This window comes from Oncorhynchus mykiss, chromosome 4 (assembly GCF_057628025.1).
Source record: "Oncorhynchus mykiss isolate SJ-2025 chromosome 4, ASM5762802v1, whole genome shotgun sequence".
NCBI lineage: Eukaryota > Metazoa > Chordata > Actinopteri > Salmoniformes > Salmonidae > Oncorhynchus > Oncorhynchus mykiss.
In genome coordinates this window covers 32,707,801-32,719,879 of record NC_143025.1, presented here as the reverse complement: position 1 = coordinate 32,719,879, position 12,079 = coordinate 32,707,801, and positions in this window count along the sequence as shown.

Here is a 12,079-nt window from a genome sequence, read left to right as displayed (position 1 = left end):
AGGAAGTCATGGGAATTTTCTACCAGAATATTTTTGACCAGGATAACAGAAGACCTACTCCCAAATACCTCTGGATTTTCAGATTGACACAGAAAAGATCATGTCTCAACACTCACCAGCCAATCAGTGTTTGCAACTTGGTAGCATTGGAAATGACACCCTTCAAGTACGGAGAAAATATCCAAATTTAATGGAATGCCCTTAATTTGCAATGCGAATGTTGCTTTGATGGATACTAAATATGACTGTTTGTGATCAATAGTATAAATACAGGAGTGGAAATATAATGAAGTACAGTGACAGTATTTTTATGTTCCAGCAGATGGCAGTAATCCACCTTCAATAACTGAGTAGGCCAACTGAGCAGCCCAAATGAGTGGGGTTGCATGAGGTTTAGGCTTGAGATCCAAAGGCCTTGAATTCAGACAAAATGTGCCTGTAATCCAAATCAAGCAGCTTGAGTGCCATTACTCAGTGTTGAAGCCACCCTAGTCATAGACTGTTCTCTCTGCTACCGCACGGCAAGCGGTAACGGAGCGCCAAGTTTAGGTCCAAGAGGCTTCTAAACAGCTTCTACCCCCAAGCCATAAGACTCCTGATCATCTAGTCAAATGGCTACCCAGACTATTCACATTGCCTTCCCCTCTCCACACCACTGCCACTCTCTGTTGTCATCTATGCATAGCCACTTTAATTAACTCTACCTACATGTACATATTACCTCAACTAACCAGTGCCCCCATACATTGACTCTGTACCAGCACCCCCCTGTATATATTGTTATTTTTACTGCTCCTCTTTAATTACTTGTTACTTTTATCTCTTATTCTTATCTGTATTTTTTGAAACTGCACTGTCGGTTAGGGGCTCGTAAGTAAGTATTTCACTGTAAGGTCTACTCAGCGTGTGACTAATAAGATTTGATTTGATTTGACCTGGAATGCTTTTCCAACAGTCTTGGAGGAGTTCCCACATATGCTGAGCACTTGTTGGCTGCTTTTACTTCACTCTGCAGTCCAACTCATCCCAAACCATCTCAATTGCGTTGAGGTCGGGGGATTGTGGAGGTCGGGTCATCACTCTCCTTTTGGTCAAATAGACCTTACACAGCCTGGAGGTGTGTTAGTTAATTGTCCTGTTGAAAAACAAATGATAGTCCCACTAAGTGCAAACCAGATGGGATGGTGTATCGCTGCAGAATGCTGTGGTAGCCATACTGGTTAAGTGTGCCTTGAATTCTAAATAAATCACTGACAGTGTCACCAGCAAAGCACCCCCACACCATCACATCTCAAATTTCTGCCCTGCTAGAGCTGCCCCGATCAACTATAAGTGCTGTTATTGTGAAGTGGAATTTTCTAGGAGCAACAAAACTCAGCCCTGAAGTGGTAGGCCACACAAGCTCACATAACACTCTCTACCAAGTTCCAAAATGCCTCTGGAAGCAACGTCAGCACAATAACTGTTCGTCAGGAGCTTCATGAAATAGGTTTTCATGGCCGAGCAGCTGCACACAAGCCTAAGATCTCCACCATGGAGCAGTGGAAACACGTTTTCTGTAGTGAAGAATCACTCTTCACCAGGAGAATGCACAGTGCCAACCATTAAGTTTGGTGGTGGGGTAATAATGGTCTGGGGCTGTTTTTCATGGTTCGGACTATGCCACTTAGTTCCAGTGAAGGGAAATATTAACCTTACAGCATACAATGACATTCTAGAGGATTCTGTGCTTCCAACTTTGTGGCAACAGCTTGGGGAAGGCCCTTTCCTGTTTCAGAATGACAATACCCCGGGCACAAAGTGAGGTCCATACAGAAATGGTTTGTCGAGATCGGTGTGGAAGAACTTGACTGGTCTGCACAGAGCCCTAACCTTAACATCATCAAACACCTTTGTGATGAATTGGAACGCAAACTGCAAGCCAGCCCTAATCGCACAACATCAGTGCCCGACCTCACTAATGCTCATGTGGCTGAATGGAAGTAAGTCCCCGCAGCAATGTCCCAACATCTAGTGGAAAGCCTTCCCAGACGAGTGGAGGCCGTTATAACGGCAACGGGGGGGACCAACTACATATTACTGCCCATGATTTTGGAATTAATTGTTTGATGAGCAGGTGTATCTATCTAATAGAACTCAGAGGGTTTTCTTTAATGGAAGCTTCTCTAATGTCAAATATGTAGGGTGTGGGGTACCGCAGGGCAGTTCTCTAGGCCCTCTACTTTTTCTATTTTACCAATGACATACCACTGGCATTAAACAAAACCTGTGTGTCCATGTATGCTGATGTTTCAACCATATACGTGTCAGCAACCACAGCTAATGAAGTCACTGAAACCCTTAACTTGGTGTTACCTAAGATTGTAAACTGTCATGGTCAAAAGATATAGTTTCAATGGTTGTAAAGATGGGGAGAGGTCTGTCTGTAATTGTAACGTTCATCGTTAAGGGTAGACCAAGGCGCAGCGTGATTTGGGTTCATCATATTTTATTAAAATGTGAACCAGGGAAAAAAACAATACAACGAACGAAAAGCTTCGTTGTGCAAAATACATGCAACCAAACAAAGACAAGATCCCACAACTGAAGGTGGGAAGAAGGACTGCCTAAGTATGACCTCAATCAGAGACAACGATAGAGAGCTGCCTCTGATTGGGAACCATACTAGGCCAACAACGAAAAAGAAAACATAGATATACAAAAACTAGAGTACCAACCCTAGTCACACCCTGACCTAACCAAAATATAGAGAATAAACAAAGATCTCTAAGGTCAGGGTGTGACAGTAATAAAGAGATGTTCTGCTTTTTTGACACCACACTCCACAAAGCAAGTCCTGCAGGCTCTAGTTTTGTCTTATCTTGATTACTGTCCAGCCATGTGGTCAGGTGCTGCTAAGGAAGACCTAGTTAAGCTGCAGCTGGCCCAGTGGCACGTCTTGCTCTTTATTGTAATCAGAGGGCTGATATAAATACTATGCCAGTCTCTCTTGGAAAAGAGTTGAGTTGAGGAGAGACTGACTGCATCACTTCTTTTTATGAGAAGCATTAATGTGTTAAATTCCAAATGTTTTGAAATTCAACATTTTTCATGCCTCTGACATGTGGTAATGATAAAAAGTGGTGTAATAGCGTACATTTTACTTGACATTTTGGGGGGGGGGGGGGGGTTCGGTGCCAGCTGCCCAGCATAGGGCAACCTGTCATCAGCATCTGGCTCTGAGGAGCAATCAGACGTTTGGGTCTACCCCAAACTATTCAATAAAATGTAATTTGGTATTTTACTTCTGTTGTCATTCAGTTAATCCTGTACTCGATTGAACAAATAGTGATAACCATCTAGATGTCACCGTGACACACAGCCTACATACAGTCTACTACTCAATGGGGAGGGCATGAACGCCAACCAAGAGAAACAGTGCCCTTTTCTCACTCTTAACAAGCACTACTGTCCGGCAACAGTGTGGAAAGTAGATACCTTGTGGCCAATATCAGTGTGAGTTACAGTAAGTACTATTGAGAACTTTCCAGAACATGTGTGGCCATTATACATTTCAGGACAGTCAGCAAAACTAGAGCTCTCTATATGTGCTCTGGTTCATTAGACACCATTAGACATGCACCTGTCTGGGAAGTGGACACAACTAGTTATTCCTGTAATTTTGTTATGGCCTAATATGTACTGTTGCTATAGTTACACCTCTTGGGTCTTTTCCAGAACATAGGTGTCCCTTTCAGAGGAGTTAGCAGGATGACATGTTTGGTTATTTCTATAAAGTGCCACAGACTGTTGCTATGGTCCTACATGCATGCACCTGTCTTAAGGAGAGTACATGTTTGTATTTTTTAACTATTGGTGTTACGGTGCGTGAATGAGGACCCAAAAGCGAATTAACGTAAACAGAACTTCTTTAATAACAAAACATAGGTAGGCTCAGATGGACCGGCAGATTCCGACAGGACAGGACAAGGTTGCAGCAAACATGACGATAGTCTGGTTCAGGCATGAAAAACACAAACAAGAATCCGACAAAGACAGGAACAAAAACAGAGAGAGATATAGAGGACTAATCAGAGGGAAAAAGGGAACAGGTGGGAAAAGGGGTGACGAGGTAGTTAGGAGGAGACAAGGAACAGCTGGGGGAAAGAGGGGGAGAAAAGGTAACCTAATAACGACCAGCAGAGGGAGACAGGGTGAAGGGAGAGGACAGAAACAAGACACAACATGACAATACATGACAGTACCCCCCCACTCACCGAGCGCCTCCTGGCGCACTCGAGGAGGAAACCTGGCGGCAACGGAGGAAATCATCGATCAGCGCACGGTCCAGCACGTCCCGAGAGGGAACCCAACTCCTCTCCTCAGGACCGTACCCCTCCCAATCTACTAGGTACTGATGACCACGGCCCCGAGGACGCATGTCCAAAATCCTACGGACCCTGTAGATGGGTGCGCCCTCGACAAGGATGGGGGGGGGGGGAAGACGAGCGGGGGCGCGAAGAACGGGCTTGACACAGGAGACATGGAAGACCGGGTGGACGCGACGAAGATATCGCGGAAGAAGTCGCACTGCGACAGGATTAATGATCCGAGAAATACGGAACGGACCAATGAACCGCGGGGTCAACTTGCGAGAAGCGGTCTTAAGGGGAAGGTTCTGAGTGGAGAGCCAAACTCTCTGACCGCGACAATATCTAGGACTCTTAGTTCTACGCTTATTAGCAGCTCTCACAGTCTGCGCCCTATAACGGCAAAGTGCAGACCTGACCCTCTTCCAGGTGCGCTCGCAACGTTGGACAAAAGCCTGAGCGGAGGGGACGCTGGACTCGGCGAACTGAGATGAGAACAGCGGAGGCTGGTACCCGAGGCTACTCTGAAAAGGAGATAGCCCGGTCGCAGACGAAGGAAGCGAGTTGTGGGCGTATTCTGCCCAGGGGAGCTGTTCTGACCAAGACGCAGGGTTGCGAAAAGAAAGACTGCGTAAGATGCGACCAATAGTCTGATTGGCCCGTTCTGCTTGACCGTTAGACTGGGGGTGAAAGCCGGAAGAGAGACTGACGGAAGCCCCAATCAAACGGCAAAACTCCCTCCAAAATTGAGACGTGAATTGCGGACCTCTGTCCGAAACGACGTCTGACGGAAGGCCATGAATTCTGAAAACATTCTCGATGATGATTTGTGCCGTCTCTTTAGCAGAAGGAAGCTTAGCAAGGGGAATAAAATGAGCCGCCTTAGAGAACCTGTCGACAACCGTAAGAATAACAGTCTTCCCCGCTGACGAAGGCAGTCCGGTGACAAAATCTAAGGCGATGTGAGACCACGGTCGAGAGGGAATGGGAAGCGGCCTGAGACGGCCGGCAGGAGGGGAGTTACCGGACTTAGTCTGCGCGCAGACCGAACAAGCAGCCACGAAGCGACGCGTGTCATGCTCCCGGGTGGGCCACCAAAAACGCTGGCGAATGGAAGCAAGCGTACCCCGAACGCCAGGATGGCCGGCTAACTTGGCAGAGTGAGCCCACTGAAGAACGGCCAGACGAGTAGGAACGGGAACGAAAAGAAGGTTCCTAGGACAAGCGCGCGGCGACAGAGTTTGAGTGAGTGCTTGCTTTACCTGCCTCTCAATTCCCCAGACAGTCAACCCGACAACACGCCCCTCAGGGAGAATCCCCTCGGGGTCAGTGGAGGCTACTGAAGAACTGAAGAGACGAGATAAAGCATCAGGCTTGGTGTTCTTAGAGCCCGGACGATAAGAAATCACGAACTCGAAACGAGCGAAAACCAGCGCCCAGCGCGCCTGACGCGCATTAAGTTGTTTGGCAGAACGGATGTACTCAAGGTTCCTATGGTCAGTCCAAACGACAAAAGGAACGGTCGCCCCCTCCAACCACTGTCGCCATTCGCCTAGGGCTAAGCGGATGGCGAGCAGTTCGCGGTTTCCCACATCATAGTTACGTTCCGACGGCGACAGGCGATGAGAAAAATACGCGCAAGGGTGGACCTTGTCGTCAGAGAGGGAGCGCTGAGAAAGAATGGCTCCCACGCCCACCTCTGACGCGTCAACCTCGACAACGAACTGTCTAGTGACGTCAGGTGTAACAAGGATAGGTGCGGATGTAAAACGATTCTTGAGGAGATCAAAAGCTCCCTGGGTGGAAACGGACCACTTAAAGCACGTCTTGACAGAAGTAAGGGCTGTGAGAGGAGCTGCCACCTGACCGAAATTACGGATGAAACGACGATAGAAGTTCGCGAAGCCGAGAAAGCGCTGCAGCTCGACGCGTGACTTAGGGACGGGCCAATCAATGACAGCTTGGACCTTAGCGGGATCCATCTTAATGCCTTCAGCGGAAATAACAGAACCGAGAAATGTGACGGAGGAGGCATGAAAAGAGCACTTCTCAGCCTTCACAAAAAGACAATTCTCTAAAAGGCGCTGGAGGACACGTCGAACGTGCTGAACATGAATCTGGAGTGACGGTGAAAAAATCAGGATATCGTCAAGGTAAACGAAAACAAAGATGTTCAGCATGTCTCTCAGGACATCATTGACTAATGCCTGAAAGACAGCTGGAGCGTTAGCGAGGCCGAAAGGAAGAACCCGGTATTCAAAGTGCCCTAACGGAGTGTTAAACGCCGTCTTCCACTCGTCCCCCTCCTTGATGCGCACGAGATGGTAAGCGTTACGAAGGTCCAACTTAGTGAAAAACCTGGCTCCCTGCAGGATCTCGAAGGCTGAAGACATAAGAGGAAGCGGATAACGATTCTTCACTGTTATGTCATTCAGCCCTCGATAATCTATGCAGGGGCGCAGGGACCCGTCCTTCTTCTTAACAAAAAAAAACCCCGCTCCGGCGGGAGAGGAGGAGGGGACTATGGTACCGGCGGCAAGAGCTACAGACAAATAATCTTCGAGAGCCTTACGTTCGGGAGCCGACAGAGAGTATAGTCTACCCCGGGGGGGAGTGGTTCCCGGAAGGAGATCAATACTACAATCATACGACCGGTGTGGGGGAAGAGAGGTGGCCCTGGACCGACTGAACACCGTGCGCAGATCGTGATATTCCTCCGGCACCCCTGTCAAATCACCAGGCTCCTCCTGTGAAGAAGAGACAGAGGAAACAGGAGGGATAGCAGACATTAAACATTTCACATGACAAGAGACGTTCCAGGAGAGGATAGAATTACTAGACCAATTAATGGAAGGATTATGACAAACTAGCCAGGGATGGCCCAAAACAACAGGTGTAAAAGGTGAACGAAAAATTAAAAAAGAAATGGTTTCGCTATGATTACCAGAAACAGTGAGGGTTAAAGGTAGCGTCTCACGCTGAATCCTGGGGAGAGGACTACCATCCAGGGCGAACAAGGCCGTGGACTCCCTTAACTGTCTGAGAGGAATGTCATGTTCCCGAGCCCAGGTCTCGTCCATAAAACAGCCCTCCGCCCCAGAGTCTATTAAGGCACTGCAGGAAGCTGACGAACCGGTCCAGCGTAGATGGACCGACAAGGTAGTGCAGGATCTTGAAGGAGAGACAGGAGTAGTAGCGCTCACCAGTAGCCCTCCGCTTACTGATGAGCTCTGGCTTTTACTGGACATGAAGTGACAAAATGACCAGCAGAACCGAATAGAGACAGAGGCGGTTGGTGATTCTCCGTTCCCTCTCCTTAGTCGAGATGCGGATACCTCCCAGCTGCATAGGCTCAGCACCCGAGCCGGCAGAGGAAGATGGTAGTGATGCGGAGAGGGGGGCAACGGAGAACGTGAGCTCCTTTCCACGAGCTCGGTGACGAAGATCAACCCGCCGCTCAATGCGAATAGCGAGTTCAATCAAGGAATCCACGCTGGAAGGAACCTCCCGGGAGAGAATCTCATCCTTTACCTCTGCGCGGAGACCCTCCAGAAAACGAGCGAGCAAAGCCGGCTCGTTCCAGCCACTGGAGGCAGCAAGAGTGCGAAACTCAATAGAGTAGTCTGTTATGGATCGATTACCTTGACATAGGGAAGACAGGGCCCTGGAAGCCTCCTCCCCAAAAACAGATCGATCAAAAACCCGTATCATCTCCTCCTTAAAGTCCTGATACTGGTTAGTACACTCAGCCCTTGCCTCCCAGATTGCCGTGCCCCACTCACGAGCCCGTCCAGTAAGGAGAGATATGACGTAGGCGACACGAGCAGTGCTCCTGGAGTAAGTGTTGGGCTGGAGAGAAAACACAATATCACACTGGGTGAGGAACGAGCGGCATTCAGTGGGCTCCCCAGAGTAACACGGCGGGTTATTGATTCTGGGCTCCGGAGATTCGAAAGCCCTGGAAGTGGCCGGTGGATCGAGGCGGAGATGGTGAACCTGTTCTGTGAGGTTGGAGACTTGGGTGGCCAGGGTCTCAACGGCATGTCGAGCAGCAGACAATTCCTGCTCGTGTCTGCCTAGCATCGCTCCCTGGATCTCGACGGCTGAGTGGAGAGGATCCGAAGTCGCTGGGTCCATTCTTGGTCGGATTCTTCTGTTACGGTGCGTGAATGAGGACCCAAAAGCGAATTAATGTAAACAGAACTTCTTTAATAACAAAACATAGGTAGGCTCAGATGGACCGGCAGATTCCGACAGGACAGGACAAGGTTGCAGCAAACATGACGATAGTCTGGTTCAGGCATGAAAAACACAAACAAGAATCCGACAAAGACAGGAACAAAAACAGAGAGAGATATAGAGGACTAATCAGAGGGAAAAAGGGAACAGGTGGGAAAAGGGGTGACGAGGTAGTTAGGAGGAGACAAGGAACAGCTGGGGGAAAGAGGGGGAGAAAAGGTAACCTAATAACGACCAGCAGAGGGAGACAGGGTGAAGGGAGAGGACAGAAACAAGACACAACATGACAATACATGACAATTGGTGTGGCTCTACAGTTTCCATGCCCTACTATGAAACCAAACTAAACGTAGTGCAAGGCAATAAGATAACGGTGGCTAAATGCCAGAGGGGATGAGTCATTAAGAGGAGTTACTATGGGTGTGACGTAAGGAGGAAAAATGTTTTAGAAGTCTGTGCCAAGACTGGAAAGTTAGTTGTTTCATGAACCAGCTCGGCTTTTATTATGCTGTAGTAAAAGTATATTTGAACTCACAGGTATTTGAGAAATATGATTAACTGTAAAGTTCCACGACAGTACATGCATACGACGCATGAAGTAACAGTAGGCCTACACCCATCAAAAATACTTTTAAACAAAAATAAACAATTGTCAGTTTTATAACTGAACATTTTAAACTATTTGTGTAAAACTAACAGTGAAATATGACTTAGACTCATCCTCTGGCTTAAAAACTGAAGTCCAAACTCTCCGAGTAGGGTAGCTCAATGTACGGTAGTTGCGTGGTAAGAAACGAAAAATAAATAAAACAGCTCAATCAAAACCTTCTAACCTATAGCAGAGCACTTGACACACCCATACCTTTCCACACGCCCACTACTTTCCTTTCGACACACCCACTTGCCCATACTGCAGCTACCCCCTTCTCTACATATATGGCTGTGTTGGCAAAAACACTACATATCACAGAGGCTGGGATAGAGAGGCTACCCATTGCCACAGTTCCAAGACCAGTCAGATATTCCAGCTAACTCTACGCTAATGACACCTTTGGATCTCAAAACTGAACTTGGATCCGTATTAAGTAGCAATGATATCCTTGCCCACCTTCGTCTTATGACAGATACTACATGGCCAAAGGGATGTGAACACCCCTTCAAATGAGTGGATTCGGCTATTTCAACCACTTACAGGTGTCTAAAATTGAGCACACGTATGCAATCTCCATAGACAAACATTGATAGTAGAATGGCCGGTACTGAAATGACTTTCAACGTGGCAACGTCATTAGATGCCACCTTTCCAACAAGTCAGTTTGTCAAATTTCTACCTTGCTAGAGCTGCCCCGGCTCAGCTACGAAGTGGTAGGCCATACAAGCTCACAGTGTCACACCTGCTCCCGCTCTCCCTCCCTGGCGCTCGAGAGCACCAGGCTGCCCTGCACTACGCACTCCTGCCACCATCATCATTCCCTGTACCTGCTTCTCATCATCTGCATCGGTTCTTACACACAGACAGGACCGCTGAGTGCTGAAGTGCATACCTTGTATAAATAGTCTTTCCTCAGCTGCAACACTCACTACCATGTTCCAAACTACCTCTGGAAGCAACGTCAGCATAAGAACTGTTCGTCAGGAGTTTCATGAAATGGGTTTCCATGGTTTCCAATTCTAAGATCACTGTGCGCAATGCCAAGCAACGGCTGGAGTGGTGTAAAGCTCGCCGCCATTGGACTCTTGAGCAGTGGAAACGCTTCACCATCTAGCAGTCCGATGGACAAATCTGGATTTGGCGACTGCTAGGAGAACGCTACTGCCCCAATGCATAGTGCCAACTGTCAAGTTTGGTGAATGAGGAATAATGGTCTGGGGCTGTTCTTCATGGTTTGGGCTAGGCCCCTTAGCCTCTTGTGGCTGAATGGAAGCAACTCCCCACAGCAATGTTCCAACATCTAGTGGATAGCTTTCCACTATTTTTTTTTGTCTAGTCCAGGGGAGGGCCATGTAATTTGTAATTGATCAAATGTCGATATTTCTCAGTGTTTTATAATTAGTTGCTTATTAGGCTATATATCGATGTGTTCCAGATGATGTTCCTCATCTCTGATTTTATGCTGGGCGCACAATACTAGTTGTGCTATAGGCTATTTAGTGTGGTTTCAAACAAATTACCCATAGCCTATATGAAGAGCATGCTTGTAGAAGCACAGAGCAATGTTATATTTTTAAGAAAATGTACTTCCTTCCCGAGTCTTTTGTGCTGCTGGGATGCTGTAAATAAATCATATTTAATTAAGCCTTGTCCATGAAATGCAATGTTGTGCTCGAAGTCAAGCTTATATGTTCTGTTCAGTTTGAGAATAAGAGCATGAATATGAGGAGGACCGGAGGTCAACATTGATAGCTTGCTACCATTATAGTTTTTATTAAAATCAATTATGTTTCTTGGACATTATGTATTTATCAGAGGTATTGACCTCAAAATGAGCCAGATTCAAGTAACTTGGTGCTGAAATTTGAAGCGAAAGCTGCGCAACAATCAATCGAAACAATCATGGTGCTGAAAGTAGGGGCATTCGAGTAGGCATAATCATTTAAACTGTCTTCATCTTAATTCGACTTTACTAACAACAAGAGGGCTTTATGTTGGAGCGTATTTCCTCCAATTTAAGAAATAAGAGGTATGCCTACCCAGGGGTAGGATGGGGGGACATGTCCACCCCACATTCTGAAATATCATTTTTTTCCCCCCCAGGTTTATCATTTGGAATGTGATACAAAACACGGCAACGATGTGTTTTAGGACCATGATGACACCTCCAAGTAATCGTAGTGTATATCCGACTGGATATAAAATAAAAGTTATGTCCTCCCCACTTCTAAAACCAAAGTTGCGCCCCTGGGCCTACCTGTTTGACAGACAAAATTAGGCTATAGGCTGCTATCCATGGATCTTTTGGCCAATTCCTCCCAACGCCACGCACTCTTTAAATAGCCTATCTCTGTGTCAGTGAAGGGCTGTTAAGTTAAACCCAGGACTCGAATTGAGGGGGTATGCCATAAGCCTAACTTATATTAAAGAAAATGGCAAAAAACCTAAGCCTACCCAGTGGTGTGTATTCATGGATGCCAAGAGAAGCCATGCTTCCCCCCAAAAATATACCATTAAAGATATAAAAAACATAAATAATTGTATCTTTTGTCTCTCTGTGTTTCATAATTTTCCTTCAATTCGCAAGAATGTATCTCACAGGAGAAAGAAACGGAGCGAAACAGCGCCCCTCTGTCTCTCTACAACCAGACAGCTGGTTGGCCAGGAGGGGCGTTGCAGAACCTATCGGACGTAGAGCACGTGCTCTTGGGTGTACTTCTCCACAAAGAACCCTGCGCCGGCAGGGGAGGCAGAAGGACAGATGAACCCTGCAGCTAGGGAGTTCTCAATGTAGGTCTCCATAGCCTTGGTTGCTGGACCCGACACAGAGTACAGTCGT